General features: G+C 43.9%; 1 pseudogene; it reads left to right on the forward strand.

Moving 5' to 3' along the window:
• The window catches only part of LOC121630455, a 55,190-nt pseudogene that overhangs the window by 16,030 nt on the left and 11,332 nt on the right, over nt 1–27,828 (forward strand).

Raw genomic sequence — 27,828 nt, forward strand, 5'->3', positions numbered from 1 at the left:
GTCCAGAGTTTTTCTCCTGTGTTTGGTACCTTGGGAAAGGTTTGTATTCTCCTGACCATTCTCCCGGCTGCTGCAGCAGAGAACATCTCCACAGAACTACGCTGCCATCACCGTGTTTAGCTGGAGGGATCAGAGAGGTGCTGCTCGGTGCGTTCCTCCAAATGTTGTTAGATCGATCAGAACATGTTACTGTCATGTCTTTAAATGTAGAATAGTTTCTGTATGGTTACTCTGCCATAAAGGTCTGATACGTACTGTATGTGGATTGCTGGTTCTCCTTACAGGACATGTGATGCAGCAAAATAATGCACAATATGGTGTTTGGCTGAGCTGTTTTGTTTAGCTTTGAGCTTTAGCTTCTATGCCAGGAAGCCATTTGATTCCCTGAACTGAGCACGCTCTGATCGCTGTCCTCTGCAGGTATAGAAAGACACGATTATTTCACACAACATCACCTGAAAAATTCCCTTTAAAACGACATTTATGAAAAACTGGTTTAAGTATAGCTTTAAAATAAAGGAGAAACATTGTGAGGCTTTGTTCCTAAATAAAAAGCCTTCTGGGTTCAGATCAGGACTGATCAGAATGCTCCACCTGGGCTGGGCGCTTCTGTGTAAACCTTCCAACAAACATAGCTAATCGCACAGGCTCATTGGTGGAGGGAAAATAATTCAAACTGTCCCACAGGGGTTAAAAAATTATCTAATATCTGTGACATTTTTACTCAACATAACAATTGAGCTTTTCCTCATAATTAACAATTAATTAATTCATCAGCAAAGATTATTACAACCTCCTTCTCTAATCTGCTCCAAATCCTCCAAATACAGAATCATCTAAAAGATTAGATGTTATCCAGATGTGGGATGCTCCGGGTGTTTTTCCTCCTGTGTCTCATCTGCCCTCTCCGTTACCCTCATGCTGTAATCCCTTTATTACACCGTCTCAAAACCTCTCTGTCTCATAGCCATGGTGCCGATGTGAAGATATGGGCTGGAGTTAATCTCTGCAGTATTGTGCCTTACTGCAGTTTAGCCATGGTAGACTGGCTCACGTAGCTCCCCAGAGGAAAGGGGGGCTAGATGGAGAGCGCTGCTTTTAACACCCTCCCCCTCCCTGTTCTCCTCCACCACGTATGGCTTGAATTTATCAGTGGGTGTTCTTTTTGGTGAAATGTTCGCTTGCTAAGATGATGTGGTGCTGCAGGTGGAACAGACTGATGAAGGTCTGAATCAGAGGCTGTTTCACGTAACTGATGATGATATTTTACTGTCAAACAGCTTTGTGAGTTGCAGTTGATGCATGTATCCTCAAACTCTGACAGCTGAAGTTAATCAACATGATGCAGCAATAAATCGGTCCTGATGCTGCAGCTTGGAGGCAGCTAATTTAAAAGCCAGGAGCATCATCATATCCCACCATATCGCTCTTTTACAACCAAACGCCAAACCTGATGTTTCAACACATTTTCTTTCCAGACAGAAAGCTCCATCGCAGCTGGTCATGTTTAATTCCTGGAAGTAGAAACAGTGGATCATTCATGCCACAGGTCAGATTTTTCTATTCATTCTGATCTGCATCAGTTCTTTTAAAATGAGACAAATCTACCTCAGGTCAGAGTAAGGGGGGAAAATGTTCCCATTTCTGTCAGTGTTTTGTAATGCACAACTTCAAAATCTTTCCTCCCAAAACAAAGATGGAAACTTCACAAAAGGTGTTTCTAAAACCAGCAGAGACATTGTATCTGCAGCAGATCATGGGATTGTAACTGGTCTGATCCCAGTTTAACCTGTCTTTATCACCTCAGTTTGAAGCATTTTAGAGCAACGGATTCTCAAATCGTTGCTTGTTGCTATTTGATCAAGAGCTTTTCATGTCAGTTGATGTACTGGGTTAAAAAAGGACCCCGTTAGCATCAAATCCCGACCCACAGAGAGCTGCTCTGCACTTTCACGCAGCTGGTGGTCCTTGATGGTAAATAAAGCACCAGCTGCACCAAAGAATTGTTTCAATACAGTGGTGGAACTAGACTTTTATACATGTGGGTCTGTGGTCTGTGTCCTTCCTCTGTGTCCTTCCTCTTTACTGAAAGTCAGAATTATCTCCCTTTCTCTTCATTCTTATATCTTCCTTTACTAAATAAGACTGGTTACAGGATATAATTCTCAACATTTTCATGCTGTAGCTACTTTAAAACCAACTAGCATCCTTGCTAGCCTCCTGTTTAATGAAACTGGATCCTGTAGCGCTAGCTTAGTCAGCGCTAAGATACTGAGATTCTCTTTGAGCATCTTTGTAGTTTATTTTCAGCTCTAATATGAAAACCTTGATTAACTGAGTTGATGTGTATTCCCTAAATACACTCAGTGAAAAGTAATATGACATGGGTCCCTTACATTATCTTAAAACTAATCCAGTGCTAGCATAGAACTAGATCAGGTTAGCAGCCTTACATACAGTCGTGGACAAAATTGTTGGTACCCTTCGGTTAATGAAAGAAAAACTCACAATGGTCACAGAAATAACTTGAAAGTGACAAAAGTAATAAAAAATAAAAATTCTATGAAATTTAACCAATGAAAGTCAGACATTGCTATTTATAGAATTATTTTAAAAAATAAACTCATGAAACAGGCCTGGACCCTTTCTGGACCCACAGTGGAGAACTCAGGTCTCATCTAACCTGTGTTGCTCTTCACTGTAAGCCATCTGAGTCCAGGCTGGAGGTATTGCTTGTTGGAGCCAACAGGACCAAATCATCTTCAATAATCCGTCTACAAAAACAAGCTGTGGAAGATAACATCAGCCTTTCAGTATTTCCACAATACATTTACAAGATGTTGCACTCTCAGCCATTAGTCAGCTCCTTGTACCATTCACAACCTCTGAGTTTGTTCTTTTGGGTGATCTAAACTGGGATATGGTTAACCCTCCTGACACAGTTTTGCAGCAATTTGATGCTCTAAATCTTACTCAATTAATATCTGAGCCCACCAGACCAAATCTAAAATCTCCCTCATCTTCCACGCTGATTGACCTCATTCTCACCAACACCCCATCTAACTATCAGTCTGGTGTTTTCAGCCAAATAAGCGATCACTGTGCTATTGCCTGTGTACGCATTGGCTGTTCAGTCAAAAGACCCCCAGTCATTGTAACCAAGCGCTCTCTCAAGAATCTTAACATGCAAGCCTTTCTTCAGGATGTTGAGGCGGTGACCTGGGATAGAGTTGGCTCTGCTCCCTCCCTGGATGAGGCATGGTGTTTTTTCAAAAATACATTCAGTCTAATTGTCAATAAACATGCTCCTTTGAGAAAATGCAGAATTAAGAATCGTTATAGCCCCTGGTTTTCCCATGATCTGGCTGAACTTATCCATCATAAGAACACCCTTTGGCGGAAAGCCCGCTCCACACAATCCCCGGCGGACTGGCTTGCCTTTCGGCAACTCAGGAACAAAACAACACAGGCCATCAGGAACGCTAAAATCTCCCATTTTAAGGAGAAATTTTCCACCTGTGGCTCTGATGCAAGGAAGTTCTGGAAAACCGTCAAGATCATGGAGAATAAACTTGCCTCCCCTCAGCTACCAATCTCTGTGATATTCAATGACATTGTTATTACTGATAAGGCTCGCATGGCCTCACTTCTCAACCATCACTTCGTCAATGCGACCCAAGTTTCCCCTGTCTCAGGTCCAGATTTGGCTTCAGCAAGTGAGGTCGACTCAGCCTCATTAGATTTTCAGCCTTCTCCATTGAACAACACACCTTTTTCCTTCTCACCTTTCTCCATCTTAGAAGTGCAGGATGAGCTCACTAAGCTGGATCCAAACAAATCTGCTGGCCTTGATGGTCTTCATCCCAGGTTCTTGAAAGCAGCTGCTCACATTATTGCAGCACCTGTCTCAAGTCTGTTTAATAGGTCCTTACAGTACTCCATCCTCCCCTCCGACTGGAAATCAGCCATGGTTTCTCCACTCTTCAAAGGTGGCTGTGGCACGGATCCAAACTGCTACCGACCTATCTCCATACTTCCGTGTTTAGCCAAGGTCTTGGAGAAGCTAGTGCTCAAACAACTAAACTGCTTCCTTGACTCAAACCACATTCTATCTGACCTGCAGTCTGGCTTTCGGCCTGGCCATGGATGTATAACAGCCACCGCGAAGGTCCTGGATGAAGTCATCACTGCACTAGACTCCAAGCAGGTCTGCTTAGCCACCTTTATTGACCTTGCCAAGGCATTTGATTCAGTTGACCATAAGATCCTTCTACAAAGGCTCTCCAGTATTGGTCTGTCCATCTCCTGCTGTGACTGGTTCTCCAGCTTCCTTTCTGACCGTGCCCAGTTAGTGAAAGCAGAAAATATCATGTCAGAACCACTCATTATTTCGAAAGGTGTGCCTCAAGGGTCTATTTTGGGCCCCACCCTTTTCTCCATTTACATCAATGACATAGATAAAGCTGCTGGCAGCTCTCGGATCCACCTGTACGCCGATGACACCATTCTGTATTCAGTCGGCCCCTCCCCACGAGCTGCTGCAGCTGTTCATCAACTCAGCCTCACTTCAGTAGAGCAGTCCTTCCACAACCTCCACCTTCGCCTCCACTCCAGTAAAACAAAGTGCATCCTTTTTAGTCGGAAAACTGGTGCTGACACCCTACCAATACTCACCTGCCTAGACGGCACGGCTTTGGATTATGTCAACTCCTATAAGTACCTGGGCATCTGGCTGGATTCATCTCTGTCATTCGTCACCCACATAAATAATCTCCAAGCCAAAATAAAAGCCAGACTAGCGTTTCTTTTCCGTAATAAAGCCTCTTTCACTCACGCAACCAAATGCACTTTAGTCAAACTGACTTTACTCCCAATTTTTGACTATGGCGACATCATTTATAAAATGGTGTCAAGCGCAGCCCTTAAAAAACTAGACAGTCTCTACCATTCAGCCATACGCTTTGCCACAAACGCCCCTTTCCACACCCACCACTGTGATCTCTATAAATTGGTGGGCTGGCCCTCCCTTCACACTCGGCGACTCCATCATTGGTTTCTTTTTATTTACAAGTCAATCTTACACAAGACACCTTTCTATCTCTCATCTCTTCTCCACCTCGCTCGCAGCACTTATCACACCAGGTCAACCGAATTTATTAAGCTCATCATTCCCAAAACCGCCACTGTTTTCGGCCGTAACGCCTTCCACTTTGCCGCTGCATATGACTGGAATACACTGCAGAACACTCTCAAACTTCCAGCTCTGATATCTGTTTCTCTGTTTAGACAGAGACTTCAACAGATTATTGTAGATACTTGTTCCTGCTGATGATGCTGACTCTCCCCTATATACAAACATTTCTCCACTACTTTTTCTCTCACATAAATCCGTCTTATATACTGTGTTCTACTCCCTTTCCCCCTTTCATTTTTTATATTTGTACTCGCTCTGCGCTTTTTTAATTTGTATTGTATTGTTGCATTGTGGTCCTGTGTATGCACAGTTGTATGTTTGTATGTATGTACGTTATTTATTCCTGCTGGGGCCTCTTGGCCAGGTCATGTTTGTAAATGAGAACTGGTTCTCAAACATTTTTTTTACCTGGTTAAATAAAGGTTAAATAAAAAAAATGATGTCTGGCTGGAGAAAAGAGGAGAGACTGGCTAACCCTAACCACCCACCTCACTGCTGGATGGATACAGATGATGTCCTGATTAGATTTAATCACCTGCTGCAGAACCTCCATGTTTGTGATGTTTCCGGTGTGTTGCTCCACCTCAGCTCCACCACTTTTAACGATGAGCAGCAGGGTTGTTCTCTGTCAGATTAATGATTTTCTACTATTGTTTTCACAACTACGTTCTCTTCATGCCACGGGGAACCGGAGACTCATGAGGCTCTATGATTGAGCATCAGAGCGGAGGAAAGTGTCTGTGATCTAAAGTTTGGTTATCGTCTTGAATGTGGAGCTAAAATTAACAAGCAGAAGTCTGATGAAGAACATTTTAGTTCCAAACTGAAACAGAAAAGACTTGTTGAGCTTCTCAGTGCATTTGATCTCTTATGTGCTTCAGAACCAGCTTCTCAGAATAAAAAGCAAAGCAAAACAAAAAAAAAACTTTATTTATCCCCTGAGTGAAATTATTTATACTATAATACTATAATTAGAAATACTTTTTATTAGAAATAATTTAAAAAATAATGAATTAAATTTAACTTAATTTAGAAATTTGCTCAATAAGAGTAATTAAATTAAATTAAATTAAAGCTTAGACATTTAAACCCTAAACAATTTCACATAATTTACAACTTATATATTTAAAAAAATAAATGCATGAAATAATTAAATATTCTAAATTATAACCCCCAAACTTAAGATAAATATTTGTTTGTGCTCTTTGTTTGTTTCCAACAGGTGTATAACATCTCAGTTTAACTTAATTTAATTTTAAACTTAAACCCTTAACTCCTTAACAATTTTAAATAATTTGCAATTATGTAAAAAAATCTAGGAAACAAAGATATGGAATATCTCTGGAATAAAATTAAATGCAACAACATTTTAGATAAATTAATAAAAATAAATAATAAATAATTTAAAAAATACCTGCATAAGAGTAGACATAAACTAATAAATAAATTAACTAGATAGAAAGAAATACAATTAAAAAGGCCAGAAGTGGTTTCAGGGGCTAAATCTTTAATTTGTCAGAATAATTAACATTCAGAATAAATGAAGAGACACGTTTGAGTCAGAAACTTGGACGTTTTATCCTCTAACAGATCTGCTTGAGCTGCTGGGAATTCGAGGTCCTGCATCGTTTCTATGAATGCTGTGAATGAACTCCACTGAGTTGGTGTAGAAAACAAATCTGTAAGTCATATCTGAGTTTCCTCCTCCCCCTCTGGCTGTTTCATCCCACCTATCAGTCACACATGGTCCTCTGGGAATCCCTTCATCTGCTGAAGTCCTGAAGCGCTTCCTTAATGTTCCCAGTGAGTAAATTAGCACTGGATTCGGATGATGGCTGTCTGTCTGCCTGCGTTCTCCTTTCATCCATGCCCGGACACTGCATGGCTGCGAGGAGAGAAAACAGAGCAGAAACTGAAGTGTCAGGAGAGAATTACACTTACACAGAAGAGTTAATTACTGTGGAGGAAGCAGCCGGCACAGCAACAGCTGACGAGTCGGCTGAAACAATCCCTCCGGACTCAGAGAGAGCTGCACCACCACAGTTACTCTGCAGGACAACATGAATCCATGATCACACGTTAGCCGAGTCAACACTGGTCTTCTTTTGGGTTTGCTTCTAGCATTTCCAACAACTTCTCACTTCGCCTCCTTTTCTGAAGGTTTCTTTTCTTTGGTGCACAATGCACAAACCACACCATGAATGACGTATAATTCAGTCAAACTCTTGTTTAGGAGGTGATGGCTGCTGGCAGATGTGACCTCCTGGTACTTTCTGTCTTGTAATGTACTTGAAGAAGCCTCTGACTGAACACTGTGTTGTGGAGAATGTGAAGAATCCTCCATCATGTTCAGCAGCTTTCTTCTCCAGGAGCTGCAGATCCGTCCCCAGAACAGAACCACTCTGGAGCTGACTACGTGTTTATATTACACATTTTCCAGTGAGGCTGGGCTGGAATAACTCAACAAGACCTTATTTACCACCTGCACCTTGCAGACATCACAGAGACAGGGAACACTTTATTACAAAGGGTCTAATTTGTTTGATTATCTGAAAACTATTGCGATGCAGCAGGACTGAAGTTGCTGCAGAGATGTGGAGACAATGTGTAACTTACACTGTGTAACTTACACATCTTAAGCAAAGAAGCAGTTTTTTTTCTTTCCTTCTTTTCCTTAATGATAATTGTTGTCGTATCTATTAGTTTGTTTGGTTTCCTGCATTACACACTTAAAACTATTATCCCTATGCTCTGGTGCTTTTAAGTGACCCTTGCCAATTTACATAAAAGCCCTTAAGCTATGACCTGAGTTTGAACCCAGCAGGAAATGACAAATTCAATCTCAGAAGCGTTTATACTGCATCTCAGACGCCCCATCACCCCCTTTTTATTACACATACAAAGCCAGCGTGAGCAGAGCCATAAAACAAACGAGGTGCTGCTCCCAGATAGCATCTCCTTCACTACATGCACTCAGATGTCGCTGCACAAATCAGAGCATGTCACCTTTTTGTGGAGAATGCAGCAGTTTTGATATTCAGTTTGATATTTAGCCGATCTGTGGCGTAGCCTCCTCTTCATATCCTGCTGCCTATAGGACGCCTCCCCTGCAGCAGCAGCAGCAGCAGCAGCGTAAAGATCCAGAGGCTGTCACCTGTAATGAATCACTCGCTCTCAGCATCATGTCTGCGCAGCCTGATAAGACCCTCTACTTTCAGCATATCTGTCCCATCACCACTAACACAGCAAAGGGAAAAAGAGAAGGCTTCCTCTCCTCCGCCAGCTTTCTTTCTGGTGCTGCCTCACCAAACAATGCATCTTCACTTCTGCACAAACATTAGCATTTTTATTAGCGCATACAGCATAAAGTGGATTATTTATTGGCTTGACAAGTCTCACCCCAGACCATGAACAACCAGAAACGACCCCAACGACCCGCGGTTAGGAGACGTATGCAGGACTTAAAGCTGCTGCAGCATTTTGTCACAAACAACCAAACTGAAGTCAAATTCAAAGCTAAATTAAGATAATTTATATGTGAGCTCTAACCAGGCTTAGCATCAGACCAGAAGCTTTTCATTGCCACCATCTGTGGGTTTCAGTTCTGGTTTTTGGGTCTTTGGTTTCTCCCTAACTTTTCTCTGTCCGTTGTTCTGAAGCCTGTTGATGATTTTGCTAGTTTTGGTTTCAGTTCTTCTTATTACAGCCGTTTCAGCAGCTGTGGTTTCATTTATTTATTTATTCCGTATATTAATAACACTGGTGAAGCATCTAAAACAATTACATTTTCTTGTGTTTTCAGATGTTGTGAATAAACCAAAAAAGCTGATCTAATCCTGGTGGTAAGAATCCAGACTCAGTTACGTGAAGTTAAATGAAGGTAAAATCTTTCAGTTTTGTGGGGCGACCTGTGGCCTGCTGTATATGAATAATACTAAACCAACCAGCTAGAGGAAGTTCTGTGGTTCTGATCACCAGTATCACCGGTTATTAGTGGTATCTCAATAAAGTGGTAAAAACAATGCCTGTGTATATCAGAAAATTTTGAATATGTATATCAAGATTATTCACTTATATGTTTATTTTAGTAAATAAGTCAGCAGTGATTGTAAATTCAGTTTTTAAACATGTGATAAAAACTGTTAGATACCAGTTAGTGTTTAAATGAATCAGCTGTTGTTACATAATCTGTTTATTATGTGATGAGGTGTAAAATGTGGTGATATCTGTAACTGATCCGGCCTGTCATGGACTGTGGAGTTTATCTAAACAGACATATTGAGTTTCATTGGAGCATCAGTGGAACCCTGAGTTCAAAGCGAAGCCGAGTTAATCTACAGTGTTGTGGATTGAACTCAGTCTGACATGTTGTTGTGCTCCAAGCCAAGTTTAGCTAATCGATCCCCGTCGTGCTATTTATATAGACTTACATTTTATGCAGCCTCAGTGTTCTGCTGATGGCTGGAAATAGCAGAACTCCATTCTGCTCAGCTCTGACTCCACTGATGCACTTGGGAAGAACCGATTCATGCTTGAGGCGAAGTTTTTCAGGCTACTGCAATGTGAGGGCACCCATACCTGCAATGTCACAAGTTGTTGGAGAATCATCACCTGACGCTGCAGCTCTTTTCACACTTTGTTTGCAGCAGAAACAAACTCACCAGGCGGCACCTCTGCAGCTCCAAATAACTGAGAGAAAGGGTGTCACAATCTACAGCATGTATTCATCTCAGCAGCAGATATTTTCCCAGGGAGACTAAAAATAAAAAAAGTCTAAACTGTTATGTTTTAAGAACAAACTGATCTGTGTCCTGCTTCAAACTGGACCTCTCCCTGCAGGGGAGATTTCTTTGAGGGGGTTACTAAGATTAAGCGAGTACACCTGGACAGGTTGCCAGTCCACCACAGAGAGACAGTCATTCATGTTCACACATGCACCATGTCAGCTCACACAGAAAGGATCTGAACCATGACAACGGTGCTGCTCACCACACTAACGTACAGCCGAAGTTTGTATTTCAGCATTAAAAATCATCTTATTTATGAATAACAATTAAAGTTTTACTTGCAACATCATCACAGGCTGCTTCAAAGCCACAGTCACTTATATCAGCTGACAAACGGCTGTTTAGGGCTTGAACCTGAACCCAGGCTGAGCTGTGGTTCAGGTTCGCCGTACTATGTTCTAAACCTGGACCTGCACCATGTTTTAGCAGCCATTCCCAGGTGTTGGAAGTTTTAGAGTTTCTCTTCATTGTTTGGTCTCCATGTGAAGATCCAGCACAGGAGAAGGTGCCATCATTCAAACTGAAGACCAGCTCCTGTTGGCTGAGGCAGGACTTTGGTCCAGGTCTACGCTGAGCTCGTTGTGGTGCAGGATCTCTGTTGTGTCTTCATGCGTTGGCTTTATTTGAAGGTTGTGTTGCAGGAACTGTCTCCCACTTTCCAACGTGCAGGACGTGTGTTTATTCTCAGTTTGACTCCTTGTTCCTCCTCTCCAGGCAGCATCGTGTATCTGGGGATGATGTTCGGAGCCTTTTTCTGGGGCGGCCTCTCCGACAAGGTGGGCCGTAAGCAGTGCCTGCTGATATCCCTGTCTGTCAACGGCTTCTTCGCCTTCCTGTCCTCCTTTGTTCAAGGCTACAGTACCTTCCTCTTCTGCCGCATGCTGTCTGGCTTTGGGTGAGTTCATTTAACCTTTTTTCTTCATCATTTTCCTCCTGTTCATCCAGGATGTAATTGAGATTCTGAAGCCCCCTCTGAGGGTTGTTATTCACTCTGCAGCCTGAGTTGTCTCCCCTCCTCTAAAGTCAAAACATGACAAGAGGTTATTTTGACTGCCTGCAATCAGCCCAACCTCCTCCCCTGAGTGGGATGTGGGGTGGTGGGGGGCTGTGAGGGAAGGAACAAAGCAAAACAGAAACGTTTGCAAAAATGAGCCAAGCACAATAAACGAACATCTGCGCTCCTTAACCGGAGCGCTGTCTGCTTGGCTGCCCACGTCTTTCACAGATGTCACGGCCTCCCGTCTCATTTATCTGACAGCCGGCTCATGCAGGAGATGAATCTTTACTTCCTGTGCTGATGACGTCAGCTGAAACAGCAGAGCTGTGCTGGACGCCGATGCTGATAGCTCACATCCACCGGAGAACGCTGCTAAAACAACTCCCACCTTCTCCATCACAACAAACAACTGCTTGTGTTTAATTACAGTTTATGTCTCTGTTTTTATGGTCTTTAATATTTAATAAGTATTCCCATTTTACAGCCTGCAGAGGCAGATTTACTCTCTTCTATTAATGACTGCACCTGATCAGCCTGAACTTTGGTGTTTGTGGAGGCATCTTTGGCAGAGACCTCCGTCCTGACAGAAACCCGGTCTGGCACTGAGCGCTGTCGCCAGTTTGACTCGATACTGCTTGTTTCATTAAGCTTTTCTTTACTTCATTAACTTTGGTAACATCAGCTGTCTCAGCGAAGGCAAGGAGATCCACAGAGCCATCTGCTCAAACTGCACACATGAAGCTTATTTTTCTGTTTAATTCAGCTGCAGCTAATTCCACCCCTTCATCATTTATTTGTTGAATAACCATTTTCAGTTTATTTGATGTTAAATCTGTAACATTCAGACGTGTTGGAGTGTCTCATTTTTCATGCCGACTGACTCCATGATCCTCAGTACATACATGCAGTAAACCAGCTGAGCTCTGGCAGATCAGGCTTTAAATACGCTTTTTCTCATCACTTCATCACATAAAAGAATAATAATGTTTAAATAAGTAAGTCAAGTTTATTAATTAACCTGGTGAACATGACAAATATATATTTTACTCAGTCTCCCTTCCAAGTACCATCAGAAAACTAAGATTCTTGAATGATGTAAATCATCCAGGCTGCAATCATAACTGTAGATTCAGTAAACACTTATTTATCAGTAGCAGATGATGCTCCTGTTACATCAGCAAGGCTCCAGTAATTGTAGTAAAATAGTTGCTTCACGTCTTTTATTCATAAAAACCTGTTTTAGGTTAAAACTGCAGGATTCAAGGGGTTAAGTACTTTTCACAGACGAAGTGCTGTAACTTAAATTAAATTAAATTAAATTAAATTAAATTAAATTAAATTAAATTAAATTAAATTAAATTAAATTAAATTAAATTAAATTCCAACCATCTGAACCAGATGACTACAGACCAGTTGTCCTAACATGTCACATCATGAAAGTCCTGCAGAGACTGCTATTGTCTCACCTCAATAAGCCAGTTATCACCTTTCAGCACCCATTACAGTTGGCTCATCATAATGTTATTGGAGTTTAAGACGCCATCATCTGCCTGCTTCAGAGAGCCCACTCTCATCTGGACCAATCAGGCAGCCCTTTGAGGATCATGTTCTTTGATTTCTCAGGTTCTTTTAAAACAGTTCAGCTGCTCTGTTATGTGAGAAGCTGCATAAATCCAGGTGGAACTTCCACTACCACCTGGTTTTATGACTAGCTAAAGGTTGTGAGTCTGAGATAGAGGTCAGCAACACTGGAGCACCACAAGGGTCTGTACTCTCACCATTTCTCTTCCAATAGAAGTCTGAGTCCTGTCACCTGCAGAAATACTCTGATTACTCTGCAGTTGTGGGAGTATAAGTGATGGAGAAGTAAGCTGAGTAGTTCATTTTGACCCTTTAAAGCCAGTTTGAATATGCAGAAATATAAACAATAGCCTACTCTGATGAGTAATTTATACTGTCGAGGCGTCACAGATGTACCTCCGTGTCGTCAGACTTTCGTGTTGTGAAATAAACTTAAGTTTTATAGATTTATAAGAACGTTTGGCTCTGCTCCTTGAGGGCCACAGTCCTGCAGGTTTTTCACGTGTCCCTGCTTCAACACATCTGACTCAAATTAATGAGTCATTGTGCAGAACTTCATAGGCTGTTGGATCCATTTAATTTGAGTCAGGTGTGTTGGAGCAGGGACAGATTGAAAACCTGCAGGACTGCAGCCCTTTAGGACCGGCTTTAGATACCCCTGGTCTAAAGAAAGCAACTATTTCCCATAATCAGCCTGTCACCAAGCTGCAGGAAGAACTGAGACAGATGAGCCACATACCTGCAGGACTTCAGGTAAAGGGGCGTGTACTCCGGCTGTGACAGACTGCCATCTGCCTTTATCCCACGCCGAGCAGGACACAATTTGCAGGGAGAATTGTACTAATCACACCCACCTGGGAAACCTATCCTGCCACACCAGCAACTGGATATCAACACACCAGCTGATTCGAATGTGCACCATGACTCAGCAAAGAAACACAAGAGGGCACTATCAGAGGTAGACAGGAAGAGAAAAGAACAGGGCAAAAGATAAGACAAGTCAACATCGGACCGACTTTTACTAACTGGAGAGATCTCAGAAAAAATTCGGGATGAAGATGATGCTGGATTAGCCGTCGTCAGGGGAGATCTCAGAGAAGAGAGGGATGAAGCCGATGCTGGATTAGCCATCGTTAGGGGAGATCTCAGAGAAGAGACAGGATGAAGATGATGCTGGATTAGCCGTCGTCATGGGAGATCTCAGAGAAGAGAGGGATGAAGCCGATGCTGGATTAGCCATCGTTAGGGGAGATCTCAGAGAAGAGACAGGATGAAGATGATGCTGGATTAGCCGTCGTCAGGGGAGATCTCAGAGAAGAGAGGGATGAAGACGATGCTGGATTAGCCATCGTTAGGGGAGATCTCAGAGAAGAGACAGGATGAAGATGATGCTGGATTAGCCGTCGTCAGGGGAGATCTCAGAGAAGAGACGGGATGAAGATGATGCTGGATTAGCCATCGTTAGGAGAGATCTCAGAGAAGAGAGGGATGAAGATGATGCTGGATTAGCCATCGTTAGGGGAGATCTCAGAGAAGAGACGGGATGAAGATGATGCTGGATTAGCCATCGTTAGGGGAGATCTCAGAGAAGAGAGGGATGAAGACGATGCTGGATTAGCCATCGTTAGGGGAGATCTCAGAGAAGAGAGGGATGAAGATGATGCTGGATTAGCCATCGTTAGGGGAGATCTCAGAGAAGAGACGGGATGAAGATGATGCTGGATTAGCCATCGTTAGGGGAGATCTCAGAGAAGAGAGGGATGAAGACGATGCTGGATTAGCCATCGTTAGGGGAGATCTCAGAGAAGAGAGGGATGAAGACGATGCTGGATTAGCCATCGTTAGGGGAGATCTCAGAGAAGAGAGGGATGAAGATGATGCTGGATTAGCCATCGTTAGGGGAGATCTCAGAGAAGAGAGGGATGAAGATGATGCTGGATTAGCCATCGTTAGGGGAGATCTCAGAGAAGAGACGGGATGAAGATGATGCTGGATTAGCCATCGTTAGGGGAGATCTCAGAGAAGAGACAGGATGAAGATGATGCTGGATTAGCTGTCGTCAGGGGAGATCTCAGAGAAGAGACGGGATGAAGATGAAGCTGGATTAAGCGTCGTTAGGGGAGATCTCAGAGAAGAGAGGGATGAAGATGATGCTGGATTAGCCGTCGTTAGGGGAGATCTCAGAGAAGAGAGGGATGAAGATGATGCTGGATTAGCCGTCGTTAGGGGAGATCTCAGAGAAGAGACGGATGAAGATGATGCTGGATTAGCCGTCGTTAGGGGAGATCTCAGAGAAGAGACGGGATGAAGATGAAGCTGGATTAAGCGTCGTTAGGGGAGATCTCAGAGAAGAGAGGGATGAAGATGATGCTGGATTAGCCGTCGTTAGGGGAGATCTCAGAGAAGAGACGGGATGAAGATGATGCTGGATTAGCCGTCATTAGGGGAGATCTCAGAGAAGAGACGGGATGAAGATGATGCTGGATTAGCCGTCGTCAGGGGAGATCAGACGCCTGTCTGAGAAAATCTGCAAACAGTGCACCTTTAAGAAGTCCAAACACAGTGCAGACGAAAAACAAAACATTAGCCTTTAGAGACGCTTACATCTGTGGTATGTTAACATCAGTAACTGCGTTTCCATTACAGTTTTTATAGATAAAAAAAAACAGATATTTCTAAAATTTAGACAAAGTCAAATTGCAATTTGCAGGTGTTTCCACTGAATGGCATTTAACCCATTAGCTGTTATTCTCATGAAATCTGCCCGTGAGACTTTCAGGAGGAAGGAGATTTCTAATTCTTAGTAAAACTCTGCATTTCGCTGTTGTTTGCTATCAAGGATGGCAGTTATATTTTTTGTAAAGATTTCCATCTCTGGTTTCAGGTTTATTACAAGAATCAACCAACAGCATCCGTTTTTTTTCCACCTGATGTTAGCTATATGAAGAATCTTCTGAAACCAGAATCCTTGCATGTTTGTATGTTTCTCGTTGCAAACATCAACCTGAAGACATATTTGCACCTCTAATGACAACAAAACCTTTTTGCAGGATCGGTGGAGCGGTGCCGATAGTGTTCTCGTACTTCGCGGAGGTTCTGGCTCGGGAGAAGCGAGGGGAGCATCTGAGCTGGCTGTGCATGTTCTGGATGATCGGAGGAATTTACGCCTCAGCCATGGCCTGGGCCATCATCCCACACTACGGTGAGTGACCGCTCTGACCCGACGTACCGCTCACATCCATCCTACCACTGTTCCAGCTCTTCAGTCGCTAAATGACATCATCAAAAAAAAAAAAAAGTTGTTATATTTGCTGCCAGTCGGTTTTTTGAAAAAGAAAAAATAGTCGCTGGAGGGGAGTGAAAACTTGGTAAATAATAGAGAGAGTTGGCAACACTGCAAACTACGTTTCCATAAAGACCAAATATACTGTCCAACTCTCAATGTTTCCTTGACCCTCTCGGGTATATTCGGCTACTTTTGACTACTTTTGTTTTAACCTTTATATTTCAGCTTTAGATCGGTTTACCAGCCTTGTTTCATTCTTTTCAGCACAACCACACACGTGATTTTACAGTTATTTTTTCATTCTGACCTCCTGTATTAACACTGGACCTAAAATCACACAAAAAACATCCAATCCGAGCTGAAAAAAAAGATTTTTTTAAGTGTGAAAACCACTAACATGTTTAAGGAGCCATTTTTATAGCTTAGATTGCAAATATAAATGGGGAGTTTGGGTTTGAGGGAGGTTCTACACACTGGACCTAGAACATACAGAACATATTTTCCTCTCATCTCGAGGCTCTTCCTACACCCTCACACCTCCATCTCATCTCCAGCAACACATGCAAGACACCAACCTTCATTTTTCAGCTCTGTATTTTGAGTACTTAAACTTGATGGAAGCGAGTCCGTGGATGGCTGGAGTAGCTGCGTAAAAGGCTGGCAGATGACTTTTATTCCAGAGACCAGAATAAAGTCCATCACAAAGATCCAGTGTGTAGGAGATAAAAGCATGGATGGCCTTTTTGAGGTTGCAAATGGGAGGAATGACCTGAATGAAACCTAAAAATCAAATTACAATTCAGAGTTACACGTTACAAGATAGTGGAAGGTTGATGAGAAATATTCATATAATGGAGTCCATGTTCCCATGTTCCCAGTGAAATCCAGAGGTGCAACATCTAAAGTAGAGATGTGTCCAACAACAGGATGACCTCTGCTTTTAACTCTTCTATGTGTGAAGCTTTGGTCATACAAGAGGTTCCCTTGAGCAATGTGCAATTAATATGCAACAGAATACACAGAAAGTAACTGCTAGTGGCTTCACAGGCGGCTGAATGCTGACGCAGTCCTGAGTAGGACGAAGGAGGAATGAGCTGATGGGTTGCTTGCAGATGATGGGTAAGCCAGATCATCAGGACACCAGTTCTAGCAGGTGGTCTTGATAAAGTGGACTTTGAATGAATCCAGTCAGAAATCAAGAACATCCAGGAGTGAAAACAAAACAGAAAAAACAAAACAGTGTGGTAGAAAAGAAGAGGGAGATCCTCATCCTTTACTGTAAACTCCTCTCAGACCAGTTCTGGGTGTACCAGGCAGTATGAAGTTTCCACTTATATAGTTATTTCCATTTCTTTAGCAACACTAACACGGCATGCAGTAATCTTCACACTGCATAACAAGCATTTGCTCATTCCACAGAGTTTATACGAGGCGGTGAGTCCGAGCTGGAGAACAGAGCGGGGAGGAGGTGTGTCAGAGCAAAATGACTAAATGAAATCAATCTGCTGCAGAAGGCTGCGAATGAGGAAAGAGGAGCAGAGAAAGAGATTAGGAGGACGGGTGGGGAGGAGAGTGCGCTTGATTTATGTGGCCTGTGTTGGGGATAATCGAACGGTAAAGGTACACAGCAGAGGGGTGAAAGGAGGAGCAGAGACAACAAAGGAGAGAGAAAAGAGATGGACAAAGAGGAGGGTGTTTTTTTCTGTTTTCAGGGCAGATCAGAAATAATGAAGTCTACTCCTGGACTCCGGCTATCAGGACACCGTCTCTGCCGGACACCAAGTTCATTAGGTGCTCAGTGTCTTTATCTGGGACCAGGAAACCAGATTTAAATAAAAACAACTCATTCAGGAAGTTTAAACGTCATCTTTTTTGCTTTCAAAGAGACACAGAGGCAGCTGTAACGTTTAATAATGTAGTGGGTACCACAACTGGCCACACCTGGACATCTCACTATGCATTACCATGGCAACAAGGCAAGATGCTGATAAAGCTTCGGGGATAAAAAGATCAGACTGTGATGTTCCTGCTACTGAGAGACAAAGTCTACAGAGGCCAGTAATCCTTCATTCAGCAGGGACACTGGGACAGACTGGACACATGAAGACCGACTGGACACGTGAAGGCCGAGTGGACACGTGAAGACAGACTGGACACGTGAAGACCGACTGGTCATGTGAAGACCGAGTGGACACGTGAAGACTGACTGGACACGTGAAGACCAACTGGACACTTGAAGACCGAGTGGACACGTGAAGACTGACTGGACACGTGAAGACTGACTGGACACGTGAAGACCAACTGGACACTTGAAGACCGAGTGGACACGTGAAGACTGACTGGACACGTGAAGACTGAAAATTATAAATAGATATATATATATATTTATAATTTTTATTTTCCAGCACCTTAAGAACATATCAAGGGTAAAAGATGTGATGTGTCAGCAGGACCTGGAAAAACAAGTCCAGCTTCCATCTTTAGTCGGCTTGATTATTGTAACAGTGTTTTTACAGGTTCTACCTAAAACATCAGTCAGACACCTGCAGCTGATCCAGAACTCTGCTGCTCACATCAGTCCAGCTCTGAGGTCTTTACACTGGCTGCCTGTTCGTCAGAGGATAGACTTTAAAGTTCTGCTGCTGGTCTATAAAGATCTGAATGGTTTAGGACCAACATACATCAGTGACCTCTTGACCCAGTATGAACCTACCAGAACCCCCAGGTCATCTGGATCCAGTTTCTTATCAGTCCCAGAGTCAGAACCAGACATGGAGAAGCTGCATTCAGCTTCTATGCTCCACATGTCTGGAACAAACTCCCAGAAAGCCTCAGATCAGCTGAAACACTCAGTTTATTTAGATCCAGGTTAAAAACCCACCTGTTCTCTGCTGCTGGACCAGTTTTTATTTAGAGTCCAGATCTGGATCTGGTTCTTTTACGCTGAAATCTTAACTTTATTTCTTTATCTGAGCTTTTTTTCCTGTTTTTATGTAGTCATTTGATCTTTGTTAATCTTTGTTTTTCTAATACACTTTCATTTTTTCTGCACCTCGCTGTAGTGTTTTTATGTTTTGTGTAAAGCTCTTTGAATTGTCTTGTACATGAAATGTGTGTAAATAAATTAGCCTTGCCTTGTTTTAGCAGAGTTGAGGTTTTTCAAGAACTTTATTCTGAAAAATAAAAAAAAATAAAAATGAATTTAAACTTTTTATAGCAGTTCTGTGGAAGTGATAGTAAAATAAACGGACACCTGAAGGTTAATAGTGAGAATTTACTTTGCTGCTGCTGTTACACAGCTGCATTACCTGCATACGGACGCTCTAAACCTGTACTTTACCTCAGTTATTCCTGTTGTGTCTGTCTTGATTAGACAGTTTATATCATCAACTTTTTCTGTCATTTGGTCAAAGAGAAACTTCTGTCTTTGTGTATTTATTCTTTACTTTCTGCTTCCAGTGAAGTGTCAGCAGTAGGCTTTGTATTTCACTGTAAACCACCATCATCTCCATCTGAATGTTCACATGATCGACTCCTGGCTCAGAGATGTACATCAGAAAAGGTCTAGTTTTCAAAGGATTCATTAAGATTTTGAGTATAATTATGGTTTCCTGTAAATTCAAAAAACTCCAAACTTTATTGATGGGTGACTGAGGATGCCTGCAGGGGCTCATAATTGAGGTCAATTGATTAGATGCCAGTGTTTTAACACATTTTCTCTCCAGGACGCGGTGGTGTGAGGGTAATAGGTTCCGCCGCAGTGCTCCTCGCATCGACTGCTGGACAAAGGCCATAAAAGAGAGAGAGAGAGAGAGAGAGAGAGAGAGAGTGAGAGGGAGAGAGAGAGAGGGAGAGAGAGAGAGACAGAGAGAGAGAGTGTGAGAGAGAGAGGGAGAGAGAGAGAGAGAGAGAGAGAGAGAGTGTGAGAGGGAGAGAGAGAGAGGGAGAGAGAGAGAGAGAGAGAGAGTGAGAGGGAGAGAGAGAGAGAGAGAGAGTGTGAGAGAGAGAGAGAGAGACAGAGAGAGAGAGTGTGAGAGAGAGAGGGAGAGAGAGAGAGAGACAGAGAGAGAGAGTGTGAGAGAGAGAGTGAGAGGGAGAGAGAGAGAGGGAGAGAGAGAGAGACAGAGAGAGAGAGTGTGAGAGAGAGAGAGGGAGAGAGAGAGAGAGAGAGAGAGAGTGTGAGAGGGAGAGAGAGAGAGGGAGAGAGAGAGAGAGACAGAGCGAGAGAGAGAGAGAGAGGGAGAGAGAGAGAGAGAGAGAGAGAGAGAGAGAGAGAGACAGGAGAGAGAGAGTGTGAGAGAGAGAGGGAGAGAGAGAGAGAGAGAGAGACAGAGAGAGAGAGTGTGAGAGAGAGAGGGAGAGAGAGGGAGAGAGAGAGAGAGAGAGAGAGAGTGTGAGAGGGAGAGAGAGAGATGTTTTGAGAGGGAGAGAGAGAGAGAGAGAGATTCCGTCTTGTTTTATAAGTTGAAAAAGCTCCAGCAGAGAGAAGGAAGAAGCAGATTTCATGAAACAAGGTGCATGCAGCCTGAAGTAGCAGCTTAATATCAGACGTGTGTGTGTCTGGATGTAAAGCAGTCTTTCTCACTTCGATGGTTTAAAATTCATGTCATACAGTGAAACAATGGCCAAGGACGGTGTGTGTGTGTGTTCAATTGTGTGTTTTAGAGCTCACTTCCTGTAGAGAAGGGACATAAATCTTGCTGACCTATCTGAATCAGTCAGCCATCCCCTCCAGTCCATTACAGCGATAATCCCCCTAATGAGATTTGTACTCATACAGGCTTGAGCAGCTCCACAGGCCTACACACACACACACACTCCACATGCACACACGATTCTTGTCTTAACAGACTTCTTTGATCCTGATTCCTCGATGCAGAGCCTATAACAGGATTTGGATGGTTTTCCTCTTAAAACAGGTGGATGATTCCCTCAGAGTTTCCAGTGTCTTCTAGAGCCAATCAGAGGTCCAGTTCTGAATAAGTTTCTGTAGAAACCATAAAACTACTTGTTAAGTTTTGGGAAGTCATGAGCTTTGTGCAGGGGGCAGTCCTGACCTGCATTGCACCCGGGGGCAATGCCCTGCCTCTGCACACCCACAAATGTTTTTAATAGAACTTTACAAAACACACTTCAGTGTTAACTGGAAAAAAACTCCAAATTATCCAAGATGCCATACAGCTTGTATAGATAATGAAACGTCAGTGTATACTAGACGCTATGTAAGTGAGTACAGACTGGCGTTGGTTGACCACACCACGCTGGGTGATGAAGAGCCACGAGACACTGGCTTTAATAGATTTCTGTTTAAAAGCTTAGACTTCTTTCATGAACCTACTCAGTTAATACAAGTTTAGTTATTTTCTGATCAGTGCACAGGCAGGTCCCTTCTGACACATTCTTTTTACTTATAAATATTCATCTATGACAGACGGTCCTGGTCCTCAAGGCCCACTATCCTGCAGGTCTTAGATGTCTCCCTGCCATTTAATTTGAATGTAAGTGGGATAGTGGGCCTTGAGGACCAGGGTTGGGGGATCTCTGATCTATGACAAACTTGCCCTCGAGTCAAAAACAGAATCAGCTGTTAGAAGTTTTTTCTTTTTTCCTCATGGGTATAACCCACATACTCAACTGTGCAGCTCATCACACAAATGCATTTTCCTAAAAAATGTGGGCTCAATTTAAAGAGCAATCAATGGTGTAAGACAGGAATTTTGTAATCCTGGGTCCCCGATAGCCGATATCCTCCAGGTTTTATAAGTTTCCCTGCTGCAACACACCTGACTCAAATCAACAGGTAATTAGCAGTCCCGAGTCTGAATCAGGTGTGTTGCAGCAGGTAAAACTTCTTAACCTGTAGGACCTCAGCCCTGAAGGACCAGGGGTTAATGGATGTTGTAATATTTATTACCAAAAAGCATTGTTAGGACAAAGAATAATCCACCAACAAATATAAATAAACATATTGCACTAATTTGTCTGGTTCCATCCAAAAGATTCAATGAGGAACCAGATTAATGTTATTTTTGCATAATTTTAGCCCTCTGTTACTTATTTATTTATTTCAACAACTAACTACAGAATAATGAGGATTGAATGAGCCCAATCTAGAAAAGATGTTTTTTCTACTTGAATCAAAGCAAAGTAAATGTGTTTCTTTCTTTGTTCTATTGCTGAACCTTCTCCGGATAATGTTTAATCTTCCCAATCCACTCAGCTTCACCTGCAGCAACTTCATAATCGTACTGATTCCATCATAATTCTGCAGATTTGCATAAAGCATTTCTGATTTGGTTAAAAAATGGTGAGATAAGTCCGGATGAGACGAGAAGGAAAGCTCCATCTACACAGCGAGTGTTTTCAGTGACCACAGAGGAAGCAGTTTGACTCAATGTTTTCCTCTATTTCAGGCTGCAGCAAGAAACATCACATATGTTTGTCTGTCAGTGAAAGATTAGGCCATAAAAACTGACAGAAAAGCACATGAAACCTCCTCACACTGCATCCGAGATAAATGATTCTAGTTACATTTCCTTCTCCTGCAGCCTCATGTGATCGCTTGTGTCTGCAACTTGATGCAGCAGCTCATTATTTCTGTCTCTGTGTGCAGGCTGGAGTTTCAGCATGGGATCTGGCCTACCAGTTCCACAGCTGGCCGAGTGTTTGTGGTGGTGTGTGCGCTGCCATGTGTCTCTGCAGTCGTAGCTCCTCACTTTTATGCCTGAGAGCCCTCGTTTCTACCTGGAGGTAAAACACTGAGGATGTCGTTATCATGGCAGCTTTCTCACTTCTCCTTAAAGTTGGTGATTTTCCATGTGAATAATTCCCATAAAAAGATGCTCATAGTAAGGACTTTTCCAAATTCTTCTGTGTTAAAGCTCCATCACTGAGATCACTTATTAATGTTATCATACAATTAGCATAATTACTACTTTGATCTCAGTGTGGTATTGTTCCATTTAATTCATAATCAGAAAATTGTTTCATCATCTGAGAATAATATCTGAAATATTTATTAATAATAATTAATATTTAAAAACCGCCTTCCTCCCTGAGCCACCACCTTACTGTGGTGGAGGAGTTTGTGTGTCCTTATGATACTAGGAGCTATGTTGTCGGGGGCTTTAGGACCCTGGTAAGGTCACCCATGGCAAACAGGTCTCTAGGGGAGATACCAGGGACAAAAGCGTGGCTCAATAGACCCCTATGATGAGTCCAAATCAGTGGATCCAGGTTTCCCTTGCCCCGATGTAGGGTCACCGGAGCCCCCCTTCTGGAGCCAGGCCTGGGCGGCAGCCGAAGGGCAGTCTGATCCAGTCTGATCCTCGGCTGCAGAAGCTAGTTCTAGGGACACGGAACATCACCTCTCTGGCAAGGAAGGAGTCTGAGCTTGTCCGCAAGGTTGAGCAGTTCCGGCTAGATATAGTGGACTCAGCTTGGACACATGGCTTGGCCTCTGGAACCACTGTCCTTGAGGGGGGCTGGACCTTCTTCCATTCTGTATCCAGGGTCCAGGAGCCGAGCGCTGAGCACGTGTGGGCATACTCATTGTCCCCTGACTTACCACCTGTACGTTGGGGTTTACCCTGTGGATGAGAGGGTAGCCTCTCTCCACCTTCAGGTGGGGGGACGGGTCCTGACTGTTGTTTGTGCTTATTCACCGAACAGCAGTTCAGAGTACCCACCCGTTTTGGAGTCCTTGGGGGAGGTGATGGAGAGCATTCCTTCAGGGACTTCCCTCGTTCTGCTGGAGGACTGCAATGCCCACTACGTGGGCAATGACAGCGAGACCTGGAGGGGCGTGATTGGGAGAAACAGCCTCCCGGTCTTCTGAATCCAAGTGGTGTTTGTTCGTTGAACTTCTGCGGCTGTAGCTCAGGAGGAAGAGCAATCGTCTTTCAAACCGGACGGTAGGCGGATCGATTCCAGGCTTTCCCTGACTACATGTCAAAATGTTCCTTGGGCAAGAAACTTAACCCCACGTTGCCTACCGCGTGCCTGTCGGGGTGTGAATGTGTGTGAATGGGTGAATGTAATATGTAGTGTAAAGCGGTGAATGTAATATGTAGTGTAAAGCGCTTGAGGGGTCAAAACTGACTGGAAAAGGCGCTATATAAGTACAAGTCCATGTACCGTTCCATTCTGTGCTCATCATGGGATTGTCCATAACGAACCACCATGTTTGGGCATCAGAGTTGTCCCCATGTGCACTTGACACCAGGACACTTTAGGCCCCAGTTCGATGATCGACTTAGTCATATCATCAGACTTGTGGCTGCATGGTCTTGGAGGGGCGGAGCTGTCAACTGATCACCACCTGGTGGTGAGTTGGCTCAGACTGTGGGGGAGGATGCTGGTCAGACCTGGCAGACCAAGACTGTTGTGAGGGTCTGCTAGAATGTCTGGTGGAGTCCCCTGTCAGAGAGAGTTTCAACTCCCATCTCCAGCAGAGCTTCAACCATGTCCGAGGTGAGGCAGGGGACATTGAGTCTGAGTGGGCTGCTGTTCCATGCCTCGATTGTTCAGGTGGCCAACCGGAGCTGTGGCTTTAAGGTCGTTGGTGCCTGTAATGGTGGAAATCTCCAAACTTGTTGGTGGACACCAGCAGTGAGGGATGCCGTCAAGGTGAAGAAGGAGTCCTATCGGGCCTTTTTGGCCTGTGTGACTCCAGAGGCAGCTGATGGGTATTGGCAGGCTAAGTCGAAACGTGGCTTCTGCAGTTGCTAAGGCAAAAACTTGGACATGGGAGGAGTTTGGAGAGGCTATGGAGGAATGACTTCCGGACGATTTCAAGAAGGATTCTGGTCCACCGTCCGGCAGCTCAGGAGGGGAAAGCAGTGTTCCATCAACACTGTGTACAGTGGGGATGGGGGGCTGCTGACCTTGACGTTGTGGGTCGGTGGGTTCGAAGGGAATACTTCCAAGACCTCCTCAAGTTCACAGACATGTCCTCTCGATGAGGAAGCAGAGTCAGGGGACCCTGGCATGGGCTCTCCTATCTCTGGGGCTGAGATCGCTGAGGTGGTTAAAAAGCTCTTCAGTGGCAGGGCCCGGGGGTGGATTAGGTCACCCCGAGTTTCTTAAGGCTCTGGATGCCTGTACGGCTGTTTTGGCTTGTCACGCCTCTGCTGCATCGCATGGAAATCAGGTCCAAGTTCCCTGGACTGGCAGATTGGGTGTGCTCAGGGTCTTCAGGGTCTTGAGGGGGCATGGGAGTTTGCTCAACCAATTACATGTGCTTTGTGACGTGGAGAAGGCATTGACCATGTCCCCTGGGGACCTCCTGTGGGGTGTACTCCGGAGTACGAGTACCGGACCCGCTTTGTACGAGCTGTCCGGTGCCTGTACGACCGGTGTCAGAGCTTGGTCCGCATTGCCGGCAGTAAATCAGAATCTTTCCAGTGCAGGTTGAGACTCCGCCAAGGCTGCCCTTTGTCACGATTCTGTTCATAACTTTTATGGACAGAATTTCTAGGTGCAGCCGAGGTGTTGAGGGGATCCGGTTTGGTGGCCTCAGGATTGGGTCTCTACTCTTGGTGGATTGATGTGGTTCTGTTGGCTTCATCGGGCCGTGATCTTCAGGCTTTGACTGGAGCAATTCGCAGCCAAGTGTGAAGCGGCTGGGATGAGAATCAGCACCTCCAAGTCTAAGACCATGGTCCTCAGCTGGAAAAGGGTGGAGTGCTTTTCTGAGTCGGGAATGTGGTGCTGCCCCAAGTAGAGGATATCACATATCTCGGAGTCTCTTCACGAGTGAGGGAAGGATGGAGCGGGAGTATCGACAGGTGGATGGGCGTCTGCAGTGATGCGAACTCTGCATGGATCTGTCACAGTGAAGAAGAAGCTGAGTCAAAAGGCAAAGCTCTCGATTTACCGGTCAGTCTACGTTCCTAACCTCACCTGTGGTCACGAGCTGTGGGTAGTGACCAAAAGAATGAGATCGTGAATACAATGCGGCTGAAATGAATTTTCTCCTCAGGGTGGCCGGGCTCTCCCTTAGAGATAGGGTGAGAAGCTCGGTGATCCCGGGAGGGGCTCAGAGTAGAGTTGCTGCTCCTCCACATCGAGAGGAGCCAGATGAGGTGGCTCGGGCATCTGGTTAGGATGCCTCCTGGACTCATCCCTGGTGAGGTGTTTCCGGACACGTCTCACCGGAAAGAGGCCCCCGGGGGAAGACCCAGGACATGCTGGACAGATTACATCTCTCGGCTGGCCTGTGCATGCCTCAGGATCCCCCTGGACGAGCTTGGCAAATGTGGCCCGGGAGAGGGAAGTCCTGGGCTTCCCTGCTTAGACAAGCTGCCCCGCAACACGACCCTGGATAAGTGGATAATGGATAAAAGGATGAAAATAATTAAATGAATAGATAAAGAAAAAAAATTCATAGAAAAGATGGAAAACTGGTCAGATATTCTAAAGAAGATGACGTCACTACTTATCTGGACTTTAATTTTTTTTTTATTTTTACCAAATTAATTCATTGTATTAATTTATTTTACCTTTATGTATTTCTTTTATTTTTATTAATTTTCATTTATTTATTTATTGTCCTTAATTTAATACTTAATTGTATCGTTTTTGTAATTTTTGTTTGTTGCTGTATTTATTTAGTTTTATAACTAAATAAAAGTAGGTGTTAAAGGACTTAACGCCTGACTGCAACCATGTGCAGGTGAGATGGAAGTAGGAAAAGTGAAGAAATGTAAGTGGGAGTAAAAGTAAAAGCAATCTTGCATCTGTCTGCAGCTGCTTTCTATGGTGAAAGAATGGAAGGAAGAGCTCTTTCATGAGGGAAAGCAAAGAAGGAAACAGGGCTGTGCAATAATCAGGAGGTGTAGTCGCCCTAATCAGAGCTGCAGTCCACGTCCTTCTAAATGATGTCAAGGACGGTGAACTACTCACACAAAGTAACTCTAATTAAACAAGCAGGTGACTTAGACTTAGCAAAGTAGTTGAGCTCTGTCATTTTCCATCTTGTCCCTGAACCCGAGCTCATTACAGATTATTCCTGTTCCAACCACATGGTCCCACGTTTGCCTGAATCATTCACCCTGATACTCGATGCTGGAAGAAGTATCTGCACAGTCTTCAGTCCAAGTCCTTTCTGGTGGAATAGACTTGTATGCAGTGGTGGAGGAAGTACTCAAACCGTACTTATGAAAAGTATAAATAAACAGACAAATATGTACTCTAGTCTTAATGAAAGTTTTAGTTTTATTTTAGTTTAGGTATATAATCCTCCATCTGGGCAGTCAGATGAAGCAGAGCATAAAATAAACAAACCACTGCACCACGAGACTTTACCTAAGAAGACAGGAACAAGCAGAGGCCAGCTCACGTGCACCTCCTCAAGGTGCAGCAGAGTACTGTCTGCCTCACTTAACTACTTTACTACGCAGATGGTCTGATCAGCGAGAATAATTATGCCACAGACTTACATTAAAGGCATTACACAGACTAGAAAGTCGTGGTGGATAATAAATCTTTCTATAAACATTATATTGGCGACATGCTGAGAAACAGTCATAGACGTCGTAATCAATCATTGAGAGGTGAGGTGGCTCACCGCTGCCGACCTGTCCAGGTGTACCTGCCTCTCGCCTGCTAATTGCTGGGATAGACTCCAGCTTCCCCGCGACCCTGATTTAGACAAAACGGTGTAGAAGATGGATGGATGGATGGATGGATGGATGGATGGATGGATGGATGGATGGATGGATGGATGGATGGATGGAAGGGTGGATGGATGGATGGATGGATGGATGGATGGATGGATGGATGGATGGATGGAAGGGTGGATGGATGGGTGGATGGATGGATGGATGGCTGGAAGGGTAGATGGATGGATGGATGGATGGATGAATGGATGGATGGATGGATGGATGGATGGATGGATAGATGGATGGATGGATGGATGGATGGATGGCTCGCCACTGCCTCATCTCAGGTTTCTGTCCTGTTTTTGATCAGGAAAATTCAG

This window comes from Melanotaenia boesemani, chromosome 19, assembly GCF_017639745.1.
Source record: "Melanotaenia boesemani isolate fMelBoe1 chromosome 19, fMelBoe1.pri, whole genome shotgun sequence".
Taxonomy (NCBI): Eukaryota; Metazoa; Chordata; class Actinopteri; order Atheriniformes; family Melanotaeniidae; genus Melanotaenia; species Melanotaenia boesemani.